The 14,998-nt window shown below is 42.2% G+C and overlaps 1 protein-coding gene and 1 long non-coding RNA gene across 4 annotated transcripts in view; both read left to right on the plus strand.

The window, feature by feature from the left end:
* The window catches only part of PRKCE (protein kinase C epsilon), a 543,326-nt gene that overhangs the window by 19,206 nt on the left and 509,122 nt on the right, over window positions 1-14,998 (plus strand). The window lies entirely within an intron of this gene.
* The window catches only part of LOC123328457, a 111,927-nt gene continuing 97,168 nt past the window's right edge, over window positions 240-14,998 (plus strand). Inside the window, exon 1 of the long non-coding RNA XR_006543288.2 lies at window positions 240-6,005. This is a non-coding gene — a long non-coding RNA (uncharacterized LOC123328457). The remainder of the gene's footprint in view (window positions 6,006-14,998) is intronic.

The following is a 14,998-nucleotide window of genomic DNA, read 5'->3' on the forward strand; positions in this document are numbered from 1 at the left end:
CAGAATGCATCACAGGCAGTAAAGGTAAATATTACTTTAGAAAACCTCTGCTTCAGTTTTATGTGAGTTTTATTTATATGATTACCTTAATTCTTACTGTGAAAGTAAGGCTGTGAAAGTCACTCAGTTGTGTTTAACTCTTTGCAACCCTACGGATTATAGCTTGCCAGTCTGCTCTGTCCATGGAATTCTCCAGCAAGAATACTGGAGTAAGTAGCCTATCCCTTTTCCAGGGGATCTTCCCGACCCAGGAATCGAACCAGGGTCTCCTGCACTATGAGTGGGTTCTTTACCAACTGAGCTACCAGAGAAGCCCAATTCTAACTGTGGGTCCTAGTAAAATTTTTTTAAAAAATTGAGAAACATTGGTCAAGAACACAATTTCTGATATAATAGACTTGCGATGAGTACCAATAAGAGGGAGATGAAAAGGAAAGAAGATAGGATTCTCTCTATTCAATAAGCTTCCAGTTTTCTCACCTCCAAAATTCCATAAAGGTGGTGACTATTGAAGAATGGGATAGACTGCTTCTGAAAATCCTGCTTTACTGGTTCCTCAGTGAACAAAAATTCACAACTATGTAGGATGCAAAAGTAACCTGATGAACTGAAATATCTTGTGTTCTCCAAGAGTTCCCATCTCCTGACACCCTGGCGAATGGCATTCAGTATTAGATAGTGGTGCATCAGGGTTCATGACTTTGAACCATCTGGAGTTCAAGGTTAGAGAGCTCAGTTCATGCCCTGTGACACGTGATGGGTTTCTCCAGAACTGGCTTCAGCCAGCACAGGACAGTTTTACACTTTTTGATCAGGAATGTAGGGTCTTAAGTGATACTGCATAAGGTTAATACATTTATTAAAAAAACTACTTTTCCTCTTGATTCTCCCATCAAACTTGTAGAGTAGTAAATACATGTTCTCCATCTTAATTTGACATTTGAGGAAAAGACCTAGGGAAGTTAAATCATGAATCGGAGGCTGGGGCAGATGAATGAGTACCTGGCTCTCTTGGTTTTTTGGAGAAGGCTCTTTAGTGCACATGTGCAGGTATATTGTCTCCCAAACACACTGGTCTTGGAGGCCCAGGGCCTGGTTCAGAAGGTATTGATATCAATACCATTATACATTTTATTTATTTATTCATTAATTTATTTATTTGGCATGTGGTATGTTTGATCATTTTTTCGGCACATGGGATCTTTAGTTGTAACATGCGAGATCTTATTTGGGGCTTGTGGGATCCAGTTTCCTGACTAGGGGTGGAACCCAGCCCCCTTGCATTGGGAGCTCAGAGTCTTAACCTCTGGACCACCAGGGAAGTCACCACCATTACACATCTTATACCATTATGTATTTATACATTGAAGCTCTATTCAAAAGGCATTTGAATGAATGAAAATTCCCTTCTCTTCTTGCTTCACCACCTCCTCTCTTTCTTAGAAATGAGCAGATGGAGGAAAGGTTCATGGAACATTTTTCCTCTAATTGAAATTGTGCAAAAACTGCTCTTTAATAATAGATACCCACTTAATCCTTATGTATAGATGGAAAACTGTAACATAAGTGATTTGATCAAGGTAAAAACTCCAGTAGAGACAGAAAATATGAGAAAACAGGTTTCCTGATTCCTATCAAGGTGATTGCATAGCTATACCACATTGGATCCAACCATCATCCACTATCAGGCTTCTATCACATGTCATTATACATCTGTCCTGTTTACTGGTCATAAGTTAATGCCAGTACCACGTGTCTCAAACTTTTAGTAAGGGAGGTTGATTGATTTACTTATCTTTTCAATTTGTTCTTCAGCTGTTGACTGAGGTAGATTACCATTTTGGTGAGCTGACCATTTGCCTAGCTCCCTGGAGTTGGTCTTTACATGTCAAGGGGATGTTAAAAACTGTAATGAGGGGTAATTGTAAAGAAAATGAGTTCCCTTTTTCTTCCTCTCACTTCCAGAATTCTCTAGAGTGTCAGGATACATTGACTTTATAATTCAGCTTGCTGTACTGTCAGGATCCTTCCTTTCAAGTTGGAGTAGGTTTTTCCAAAATATGTTCTACAGAATAGGAGAAGTTAATAGAATATATACATTCAAAAAAGGAATGCCATGTCAAGTAGATTTGGCAAACAATGGATTAAATAAAGCTGCAACATTTATTGTAGGACTTCCATTAATCTTCAGGATGGCAATGGAATGAATAGTGTTCCCAAACTCATTTGATTATGCACCACTCTTTTGGGGACAGTCCTTATATCTCTTGAAGTACTGTCATTTGGGAAGTACTAACTGAAATCTGGCCTCTATATTTAAAGCAAATATATATTTGGGTCTCTTGACCAAGGAAGACTGATGTGGTGAGCAGGAAGGGATGGATCCTTATTAGTTTTTGTTGATCTTTTAATAAGTCTAAACCTTTGTTTTTAAAAATGGAATCCCAAGTGTTATTTATAGGCCTCTGACCCTAAAGAAGGGAGAGAAGCTGAGGCTGGACAGTTGTTTTTACATGAAAAAAGGAGTGCAAATAGGGGTCTCATTTGTAGGATTTTCTACATGATATTCTAGTAGTTCATTCTTGTTCTGTCTTTAGACAGTGACATTTATAAAGCAGTCGCCAAGCTAATGTTATGGTTCCTGAGATTGTTCATATAGAATTACATGGGCTGAGACCAGAGGCCCATGGTTCCTCCTTCCTGACTCAGGTCAGGATAAATAGTATCCATTTAACTCTTGCTCCTTCTCTTCAAAAATCATTTGTCACTGGGTTATTGCTCCCGATTAACTCTCTGGTGGAGGCATATTTTAATTTTTCATTTTCTTGTGTTTATTAGAAGAGATTGGGGGAAAGCTACATGCAAAGATCTGAGTGTGATCCTGGGAGCTGACCTGCAGTTAAAAAATGTAAGGGAGGCAAAGATTGTTTGCAGGTTTTCATATCTTTGAGGGTCCCTCCAATGCTGGGGCCCAGTCAGGGTTCCTGGGTTCCTTTTAGCTGACAAAGCCATTTACACTGGGCTGTCCACACATAATGAGTTATACAGACTGCAGAGGAAGCAATCCTTCACCCAGAGGGTGACATCCTTGCCTCTGGAATTTTCAGATGTCAGTGATAGGTGAAGATGAGCTTTTTTGGCCAAGAGGAATCTTTCAAACCAGGGACTCACCTGTGACCAGGCTATTACTGAGACTATGTCAAGACTCATGTAAACCTTCAGCTGTGGATGAGGACCCAGCTCACCTGTGCTGAATGGACATATTTCTAGATTCCTTCACATTTGAAACGCTTGTCTCCCATGTCTGTGAGGGATTAGTGTTTTTCCACTTTAAAGGAAAAACAGGCCATAAATGACTGAGGAATTTTATGGGACTGTCCAAAGCACAGACTGGAAGCCAAGGGAAAATAAAAGTCCAGCTTCTTTGTGGAAAATCAAATGGAAAAGAGAGATTGCTTCCTGACAAAAGGGAGGTTCTGCCTTGTGGGAGTGGAGGGATAAGAGACTTAGGAACTCCTCTTCTGGTGCCTCTGAGGAGTTTAGCAGAACTCTGGACCTCAAAACGATTTGAAGGCAAAGGGAAGCAGGTGTTTGAACTGTTTGGAAAGCGGGTGAGAGGAGTGATTATTTTTGGTAGCAAGATTTTTGTGTTTGGATCATGCTTGTTATAGATCCAGTATCTTAATTTACATGTGCCTTAGTAAGGCAAAGAATTCCCCAGGTCATTCATATACCTGCTTCTAATTCGAGGTTCATTAAGTATTGGAGAGGGAAAAGAAGGGGTGGCATGGAAGTTTTCTGACGCTGGGAGTTTCTCTCCCAACCAGGGAGAAAGTGAACAGATCCTGCGGGCTTGACCTCCTTATAAATTACAGACAAACAGAGTAGTCTAGAGCGCTGTATGTTGCAAAACAAAAGAGGTCCGGTACGAGAAAGCACATCATATACCTACATAAAGCAGTGTCCTTTCTAGAAACTGTTTCCCAAACCAGGAAGACCCAACAAACCTAAGCCTTCAACTCGTCTCAGCTGAACTTTTCTGACAGTGGCCACACATGACACTGTCTTTGCTTTCATGCCTTCATCCCATCTCAGGAGAGGTGGGGAGACTGTGACTCGTATTGGGTGGGGGATGGTAAATACAATCATTTCACTGTCATTTTTTGGTTTCAGAACTGGAGTGAATCTAAATGAATCATAACAGTTGCATTTAATAAATTCTCTTGGGTATTGGCTAATTTTAAACCGGTCTGACAAGTTTTAAGGTCCATGTGGTTTGGGAAATTCACTGGTGCATTTCCTCATTTGGTCACCCCTTATTTCCCTCCAGCCTCGTTCCTTTACAGCAAGCTGATCTACTTGGCACGGTTATCTTTGCTCATCTGAGGTTGAGAGGAGGGGAGGCTGGGGAGGGGCTGAGCTGAAGGTCATGCAAGAAGCATTCAGGCCTCTCTCGTGAGCCAGCACCGCTGGGAATTCCCCAGGGTCTCTGGGAGCTGGCCTTCAGCTCACAGAGGCCACCAGGTGAAAGACCACCACTTACCAGGAGGCTCCCACCTGGCAGATGGAGCTGGAGAGGGGGCAAAACTCTGATTGCGGAAATGAAAGTATCTCAGCATTTTGCTTTTCATCAAAGTCACTGCCTCCACTCCAGGCATGAGCAGCTTTAGCTGGCCTATCAACATTGACTTTCTCCCTTGGCTCTATTATCATGGTGGTTAATGGATGCCAGGTCTGTGGTTGTTGTTTTTTTTTTTTTTTTCTGGTGGGGGTGGTGAGAAATTATTTATTATCAGAGTGAGATCTTCTGGGCTATGAGGAAGTTCAGGGAGCCCCGAGACAGCTTCATTGGAGACAATCATTACCAGAATCATCCCCAATCTCAGGTTGTCCGCCTTTCCCCTCCCTTCTCTGCTGGATGTTCAGCCCTGTGGATGTTTTATAGCTCACCTGAGCAGGTTCCCCCAGTAGCCTGGGTTTTGATAATCGTTTGCCTCACAGGGCAAGCAATACAGTGATTGAAATATTCCTGTGAAGATTTTTAAAAACCAAAACAAGAACAACAAAACCGTTTAAACCACTGAAACAGTTTAACAGTGCAGAGCCCTTTCCTTGCTTAACACATGCAGTTCAGAATGACATCCACGAAGACCATATTTTTACAGTAAGAGGATAACTCCATTCCAGGCCGCAGTGTGGACAGAGAGGATGGTTCTGCCTGAAGTAAATTCTGACCTACCCACCAAAAGAAAGCTGGGAAGGGGTGCTGCAAGGTGCAGATACCATCACCTTCTGCATTCTCTGTCTGACACCGACATTGTTCTATTGTGATGGAAGATTTGCTTTAATAAGGAGGGCAGTGAAAAGCTCAGTCCAGGTTCTCAGGAGGTTTCGAGTAAAGGCAGCATTTGCCCCTCCTTCTGTGGTCCGTCACTGCTAGCTGTTGAAGGAGGGAGGTGTCAAGCATCTCTGTTCTTGCCTTTTCTCTTCCTCATTTCTAGATCATTAGAGCATTCACTTGTTCATTCAATAAATCATTAGAGAGCCCCTGCCTTGGGCCAGGCATCAAGCTAGGTCCTGGGGGTATCACTAGGGTCATGACTGATATATGTACGTTGACCTCTGAGGGCTTCTACTCAGATGGGGAACAGATAAGTAAATGGGCAGTTATGTAGTATGAACAGCGCTGTGATTTTGGCTGTGGGGATACTTGAAAGGGACCTCAATCTAGATTGTGGGATAGGGGGAGGCTTTTGGGAGAAGGTCACATTTTAGCAGAGGCCTGAAATGAGAAACTGGAAACATGACTGTGTTGTGAGATGGACTGGCGGGTGGGAGTAGGTTGGAGGTGTGGGCTAGAGTAATGTTTTTTTGTCAGCTGGACCCTCCCTCCACCACCCTCCCTCTCTTGCTGTCTCCCTCCCTCCCTTTCTCCCTCCTCTCTCCCTTCTTTCCTTGAGAGAATCTTTGGACCATGAGGAGCTGCTTCGGGTGCATAGTAATTTGTGAGTTTGGATTTTATTCTGGGGTAACGGGAGCCAGGAAAAGGGTTTTAAGCTGAGAAATAGCTTGACCAGATTTGATATTTATCACCCTGAAGAATGGACCAGAAAATTAGGAGACTGGGGTAGTTAGTTAGCAGGTTAGAGATGCTGGCGGCCTGGAGTAGGAACTGGCAGGGCTGCTAATGATTGGAGAGGGCAGAACTGGAGGTGGGTGGACTGTGGGGAGTGAGAGTGGCTAGGATCTAAGATGAACCTCATATTTCTGACTTGAGCAGTGGGGTGGCTCTGGGTGATCTCTCCTGAGATGGGTAATTCAGAGGAACAGGTGTCTTTGTGGGTTTTTGATGGCTGCTTTAGATCTGCTTTGGGGAATTTCATTTCGGAATAGATAGGGCTGTTTAAGTAGTGAACATGAGGACAACTGAAAGGTCAATTCAGTGATGGAAAGTCTGAAGAGATAGTGGGAACCGAGGTGAGCACATCACTAACTTATCCTGCCCTTTTCTCTGCCCCTACAATGTGACTATCAACCTGATTTTACAGGAGTCAGAAAAATCTTTTAGGACCAAATCAATCAAGGTGGTGGTTCATCCACTGATCCAGGAGAAAAGCTTTGCATCTTTGTTGTAATGAGGGAATTTCCACTTACTTGACTTTTCTGCCTTCCTTATCTCTTTTTAGTTTTCTTGGATTCTGTGTGTATGTAAATACTTCATATTGAAATTTTGGGTTTTTCTTTTTTTTGCTTAAACTTTTAGCATTCTGGCATCTAGCATGTAATGCTCAGTCGTGTCCGACTCTTTGTGACCTCATGGACTGTAGTTCGCCAGGCTTCTTTGTGTGTGGGATATTCCAGGCAAGAATACTGGAGTGGATTGCCATTCCCTTCTCCAGAGGATCTTCCCGACCCAGGGATTGAACCGGGGCCTCCTGCATTGCAGGCAGATTCTTGATCATTCTACCTGTGTTCAAATGCATTCAGAATATACAATATAATTCTTTTGAATTATCTAGTGCAAAATGTTCTTAAAATGTCTTTTAAGTTAAAAAATAGAAGAAACCAAAGTTAAGATATTAAATTTTATTTTGGTGTCTGTTAGTAGTATGATGGATAATTTTGGTAGCATTATTGAGGGATCAGGTTTTAAAAATCTCTCCTATGTTGTCACATTCTGCAGATTGCAAATGTGTGCAACAACTCTTGCCAAATTAAAAAAAAATGCACATGTTAGTTAAGGGGACCAGTTGTTTCTAAACTTTTCTGGTTTTAAGGGCATAGAATGAACTTGGGTAAACAATACTTAAACAAGTATTAGATGAGGAAATTTTACAGTTGTGAAGTTAGAAGGCAAAAATGTTTATATTGAGGGAAATTCGGAGGGAACTCTTCTTCCAAGATAATTAAATTATTTACCATCCAGAAATTTATTCTGGAATTATCTGGAAGTTTTTCTCATTTCTCTGAGTGTAAGCTCAGGTTCAGTGGATTCAGATCTCACAAATACAATGTCTTTTTAAATTTCAGAAGTTGTGTATCTGTGGGCATTTGTGAGACAGTGCAAGTAAAATGAATAGATAAATATTTCAATTGTTTCTCATTCCATTGCTTGTTTCTCCTTCCATTATCTCATTATCAACAAGTTTCATCCTTGATGAAGCCTAGACAAGTGCAAAGTTTCTCATTTTGAAGTTTAGTTGTTTTCTAATTGGTCATGCTAAAGAAAGGCTTACATTGATTTTGAAAGACAAAACATGTCATTGTTTTTTTCACCCATGCCCAACTTCTACATGGCTGACTGGATATTGTTCAAATTTTCCAAAAGAGAAAAAGGAGAGAGAGAAACACCCTCATTTTGGGTCAGAAGCCAGTCATGGAAAATTTCATCCCAAAAGGATAATTTTTCATAAATATGTAAGCAGCAAATGGCAATGTGACTACAACAGAATCTGCCCCTGGATTTCCATAGACAGTCTCTTGCTATAAACACTCAACCTCAGGCACACATACTAGGTCCAAAAAAAGAAAAAAACCCTGAAGTATTGGAAGCCTAATTATCCTTTTCCACTGGGATTGAGACTTGTTCCTCTGGGACCCAAGTTGGGGTAGGCACAGGCCCCAATTTTGTTTTCATTCCACATTAATTCATACATTTTTAGAGCATGTCTACTATGCAAAAGGTAGTTTTGCTAGGGAAAATTCTGCCCTCAGGATTTGCAATCCAGTTGGGAAAATAAAGTGCACCTATATAAAAATCTAAGTCCATTTGTAGTAAGTGCCAAGCATGTGATTTCTGAGAGGCAGCATTGTCAATTTAAGAAGGTCAAGCTCATGGGTATATGGGCTGTAATAGTCGGGGAAGTCCTCCTGGGAGAAGTGGAACTCGAGTGATAGGTTGAAAGATGGGGTGGATGGAGGCACAGATGCGGTATTCACATGAAGAAGCGGTGTGGGAAGCAGATGACCACCAAGAGCTGGGAGCCTGGAGCCTGCAGATGTACGTGGGATGCTGCTATGGGTTTGTTGATTGACTTGGGTGGGTTCCTGCCCTTTTTACCTGGGTTCCTGCCACCTGGGGCAGAGAGGCCGGCTCAGCTCAGCTCTTTCAGGTCTGACCCAAGGACTATGCAGCATGAAGGGCAGAGGTCATGAGAAGTCTGTTTTGCAAATCCAAGCTCCACCTATTTCCTGCACTTTTATTTCATGTTATTAGATCTGGAAAGAGGTTGAGCATCTCTCCATGTTAATAGAGGTCTTTAAGAGAGATTGTAATAAGTGTTGAGAGAGAGAGGCAAAGAGCAAGAATTACAACAGGTGTGTGTTGAGATGAAGAGTGAGCTTACAGATTTGAAGCAAGCGTTCACAGATTTGATGATGGCTGTTCTAGAAACAATAAAAGTCACTAGACAAATAAGGAGGGGTGGGTTGATATTGGAACTGTAAATCTCTAGAGGCTGCCAGCTTTGTTGAGTTTGAATGTGAGTGCTAGCCATCACGGCAGACCTCACTGCAAGATTTGTTCTTTTCAAGTCAGGAGATCCTCGAGTGTTCAGGCTGATAGAAGAGGCTCTGTATACCCCTCTCTCCCCTCACTGGGAGGGAGAATGGAACAGGAGGCTCATACTTCTGATATCCCAGATACAAGCTAATATATATCAGGGATGTTCACCCTTGCCCTTTAGGCTCAAACCTGTTCCTTTGACTAATAGTTTTATGGTGCCCAGAGTTAACCATTAAAGTCAAGCTATTTACATGCGCAAGACATGGAGACACAAACTGGGAAAGTAAAATAAAGCAGGCTGATAAAGCATGGCCCACTTCTGCCATTAGACCAGGACTCATGCACTCTCAGATATATACACACATCCATCTAAGGCACCTTGCTGTTGAGTGATTTTTCAGAATAGAAAAACCTTTGTACAAATGGCCATGTTGTAGAGGTTTTCCAACAGTCTTCTACATTTCAGCTCATGAAAATAAACAAGATATAGTTGTCTCCAGGTGCTTATAACAAAAACCTGACTAATACACATAAAGCAGAGTTTTGTCCTAGACGCTCTAAAGTTCTTATGTATCATATTTGTTCTTCACTCAACAAACCTTTATTGACTACCTACTGTATTCCAGGCACTATGTTAGAGGTTAGAGATTTTAAATCTCTGGTAACTTAGATAAGACAACCTATAAAATGTAATTTAAAGGCAGAGTATTTTCTTCCTATGGTTTTTATAACCACTGTTCATTTGTCTCATGATAGGAAATAATTGTGACTGAATATCTAGGGCTATGTAGTTATTTTAGATTTTAGCCAGGTGGTTTTTTAAATTGTCATTTAGAAATGGGTCCTGTTATATTTACCTGTAAACCAAGTCATGGAGTTTTCAGAGTGGCTGACTGGGCATTTATGTGCCTAACTGGAGGCCAATCAGATCTATTTTGGTTTTAGTGTTTATACTTAAGGTTAATGCCCCTTTAGACTGGGCAATTTCACCTGTATTATTATATGCCAAAATTTATTGAGTTGTGTTGGTTATCCCTCCATTGGCCTGGGGGCAAGACCAGGAATGCCAGAAGCTAGGGTCATTTCTTGGCGACACAACTGCCAGGCCCACGAGTGGCAGGAATGGGCAATGCCTGTGGGATCCAGACACCGAGACTGTGAAAGGAACGCACACCCTATGTTTAAAACAGCTGAGCGGCTGGGCTCCCCCTAAGTGAATACAGTCAGCAGTCACTACTCCTGGACAATACACTCCAATAATGTGTGTTGTCTGGGTCACTCATTTGGCACTTAATACATCCTGTCTTGGGTTATTAGTAACCATTGCATGTATCTGGTTTTTTTTTCCTCCCCAGTTATACTACCCCATCATTGTGGATACAGGCTTTCCTCCTCATTCAAATTCCTAACCAGCGTTCTTTATGGGGAGCAAACTTGATGGTTGTTTTTATTATGAAATAGAAGTGTTTCATTTATTAAAATATAAGTATTTTTTCAAACAATTATAAATTGACTAATTGAACCTCTTTTAAAAACGAATTTCTTGAGGCCTTGTTGACATATAATAAACTACATGTATACAGTTGATGCAGAGAAGGCGATGGCACCCCACTCCAGTACTCTTGCCTGGAAAATCCCGTGGGTGGAGGAGCCTGGTGGGCTGCAGTCCATGGGGTCGCTAGGAGTTGGACACAACTGAGCAACTTCACTTTCACTTTTCACTTTCATGCATTGGAGAAGGAATGGCAACCCACTCCAGTGTTCTTGTCTGGAGGATCCCAGGGATGGGGGAGCCTGGTGGGCTGCCGTCTCTGGGGTCGCACAGAGTCGGACACGACTGAAGCGACTTAGCAGCAGCAGCGTGCAGTTGATAAATGTACCATTTGATAAGTTTGGACTCCATAACCTGATTTTTTTTTTTTTTTAATTCAATGGGCACCAACTTTGTGTAGGTTGCTGATCTACAAGTGTGAGTTAGGAATTTTCAAAGTGACACTTATGTGCTGGTGAAGGGGTGATTTGGCTCCCAGATGACTTTCCTAGTGTAGTTTTCTGCCTTGGTGAGTTGAGCTTCTGGCACTCAGTGGACATGTGATAAATCTTCCTGATGGTCATGTGTGTATAGTTGTAAAGTCTTTATCCCTGTGCCTGCCCTTTAAAAAGCAATAGTTTCCATCTTTTATTTGCTTATTTTTTAATAGAGGATAGTTAAAAAAAATTTTTTTCCCAACTGTATTGAGGTAAATTGACAAACAAAAACAGGGCTTCCCAGGTGGCACTGGTGATAAAAAAAAAAAAAAACAACCTTGCCCGCCAATGCAGGAGATGTAAGAGACCCAGGTTTGCTCCCTGGGTCAGGAAGATTCCCTGGAGTAGGAATGGCACCCTACTCCAGCATTCTTGCCTGGAAAATAGCTTGGGCAGAGGCACCTGGTGGGCTACAGTCCATGGGGCCACAAAGAGTCAGACACGACTGAGTGACTAAGCGTGCACACACACATATTTAAAGCATACGAAAGGATGGTTCGATATATATTGTGAAATGATCACCACAATTAATTAATGTAACTGTCACCTCACATAGTTACTTTTTTATTTTTTAATGGAGGATAATTTATAATGCCCTCAGCAACTTAGGGCATTTTGTTCTCTTGACAAATCCAGCAATGATTTTACTTCCTGAGTGCAGTGATGCTGGCTGGCCATCTTTGTGGGAAGATACAGCCAGAAAGTATGTGGATATTCTTGTGGCTGCAGAATCTCTTACTCTCTGGAGCCCTCTTTGATTTCCATAAGGGCTGAGCGAGTCCTGTAGGAGACTTGAGTGCCAGGGCAGGCCAACTGAGTTTTAATTGATTCTAATTAGCACCCCCATAGACTGTAGCAGGTTTTTTTTTTTTTTCCTTGAAGCAGTCAGCCAAGTAGCATTAGGAAAGGTGAGACATCTTTCTGTGGAAGCAAGGAAGAGGCAAAACGATTTTCAGGCTCTGTCTTTGCAAGTCCTGCCTTTCTCAGGAATAGGGAAGAAGTGAGATAAGGAAAAGAAATACCTGAGGAGCAAGATGCTGGGACATAGTCACTCTAAACCCAGCAGTGGGCTTAGTACAGCAGGACGAAGATGCTTCAGGTCTTTGCACTCAAGTACCGTCCAGTTGAGTTGGAAAGAATGAGAGATGAGATGTAATCAAGCCTTAATGTTTCTTGCGAGCTAGGGAAATGGTTCTTGGGAGCAGTATTTATGGACATTTCAGAAAGTGTTTTCTTACCTTGAACGAGTCATTAGAGATGCTGCCAAAAGAATAAGTGTAAGAAAATGAACAGTGTACAGACAGTCCCCAGTACTCCCTCCCCTCTTAGCTGCACTCCACAGGGACCCAGTGCCTGCCTGTAAGAGTAGGTGCTCCTGTTTTCCCATCGCTTGGCCAGGCATATGGTTTCCATTGATGGGCAGCTCGATTTGCAGCCAGTTGTCAATCCTGTGTGGCGTTCTGGGGACAGAGGTAACGTGGGAAGTCAGAGCCCCCAGTCAACCAGAGGCCTTATTAGTCAAAAATTTCAGTCTTCCGTGCTATGCAGCACCATAAATGACTTCAGGGTACAGCTGGCTTGGTCTTTTGGGGCTGGGAGGGGTGGAAGGACGAGAAGTTACGCCAGTCCTGGACAACATTGTGAAGTGAGGCAGGATAGCTTCATTTCCCTCCCCTCCTTTCCGTAATGCGATGATTTTGATGGTCACTTCATCAGAACTTGGTCTTAGACACATCTGCTGTCAACCGTTTAGAGCTCAGTATGACTGTACGTCTGTGCGTTCCCATTTTCAGGAAATTTGCCTTTGAAACTGGGTCTTTTTGGTGAACTGAGAGGCCTGGGCTTCAGGTGAAGGAATCATAAGGAGTTGAGGAATAGGCAGGCTTGCTTCTGAGATTTCACGTGGGAGGACAAGACCTGCCTCATGTGCACTCAGAAGACCACCACAGGCAAGCATCAGCCTGGGGTTTTCAAAGATTTGAGCTGGACCCACAGTAGGAAATACTTTCTGTCTTGTGACACAGGGTGCATAGATGAGGAGGAATAGATTAATACCTATCTTCACCCTGTGAGAGGTACCTGATCATTTTAATAACCTATGGATTAATTTAAATAAGGTTGATTGGATCTACTAACCTGATTTCACAACCCACATGTGAGTTAATGGGCCAGGCCAGGCTGTGATCTGGGTTTTCTGTACCAGGGTGCATAGTCAGGGGATTGGTGGGGGCTAAACCTTGACTCTCGTTTCTCTTGCCTAGCAGGTGCCTGGACTTGGCACTGGGTCTCCCAGAAGAAGGGGTACATTATAGAATGTATTCATGAAGTGATCCATGTGCCCAAGACTTGCATGCATGGTACTTGTGTGCTCCGCCCAGCACCACTTGTAATTTACAAATAAGATCTGTGTGGCTGGTAGTGTCCTGTCAGTGGTCACCTTGCAGGAGAGAGGGAGAGAGTAGAAAATTACAGGTCAGGAGAGGCTAGATCCAGAGTGAGAAAGGATGCCAGATATGGCTCGGGCACTAGTGAGAGAAGAGTGGAGGGGGACTGGCTCCGGGCCCCCCCAGAGATACCAAAATTGGTGGGTGCTCAAGCCCCCTATACAAAATAGTGAAGTATTTGCAGTATGTAATATGTTCACATCCTCCTGCATACTTCAAGTCTCACTAGATTACCTAATACAATATAAATTATATGTAAATAGTTATTAACACAATGTAAATGCTATGTGTAGATGCTTTGGCAGCATGCAGCAAGTTCATGGTTTTCTTTTTGGAACTTTCTGGAATATTTTTTTTTAATGTTTTCTATCCACAGTTGGTTGAATCCTTAGATGTTAAATTTATGGATATGGAGGTTCCAACTGTATCTGCTCTCAGCTTCTTCCTCACATCCCCTTCGTTTTGTGATCTGGAAGGTGCTAAACCAAGCCAAAGGGGAAGGAGCCCATGTAATTTAGACACTGGTCACTGCTTCTTAGACTTCTCTGAAGGGAGGAGCTGAATTTCTGTCTGTGATGGAAAAATTAAATGTAATAAGGAAATAGGGAAAGAGCAATAAGGAAAAAATAAAAGTAATAAAAAAATGAAAGTAAACAATCCATTCAACAAATGTCTGTTGAAAACTTTCTCTGTACCAGAGACTGAATCAGATGCTACATTGTTTAAATAGTTTCTTATATTCACCGTGGATTAACTTTTTAAAAAATGAACCCATCTGCATGAGTGCCCTCATTTGAATTCTGTGAATTTTCTTCACTTCTAGCTAGTCACTAAGCATAAGTTTCCTGAAAATAGAAGAGACTCAACTACTGTTATTCAAATAATGACCGTTTTGCCAGGAGGGAATGTTGGGGAGTTGATTAAAGCGAACAAAACCATTGCCAGGTTTCCTAGATTAAGAAAAGGTTTTCTTTACCCCTGTGTCCTTGATAACACTATGGAAACCATAGAAGACTAAGAGGCATTTCTTTTGTGTCACTCAGAGTTTCTTATTCAGGAAATACTTATTGAATATGCACTGTGTCTCAGACACTGACTAGGCACTTGGCATTATGCAGGATAGAGAAATCCCTGACCTCAGGGAGCAGAGTTGAGGGGAAGGTAAGGCTTACTCATGAGCAAGAAAGGGCCCTGAGATGCCCTTATATGGTGGTCACTAAGTGTCCTACTCAATGTGTACCATTTAGGGATAAGTGTGTCTGTATGTGATAGAAAACCTAAAAATACAGTGGCTTAAAGACACTAGGTTTTATTTTCTCAAAGTGTAGAAGTTTTGATCAGAACTGATGTGGTATTCCATGATGCTTTCAGGGACTTAGGCTTCACTCATCGTACCTCTCCATCATCCCTAGTGTGTGGTCCTCATTCACATGGTTGTGTGGCTGCTAGAGCTCCAGCTATCACCTAGTCATTCCAGGAGAAAGAGAAGAAGGGCATACTTTCTCCTTTGTAAGGAAGGTTA

Source organism: Bubalus bubalis, chromosome 12 (genome assembly GCF_019923935.1).
Source record: "Bubalus bubalis isolate 160015118507 breed Murrah chromosome 12, NDDB_SH_1, whole genome shotgun sequence".
In the NCBI taxonomy this organism is placed as follows: Eukaryota; Metazoa; Chordata; class Mammalia; order Artiodactyla; family Bovidae; genus Bubalus; species Bubalus bubalis.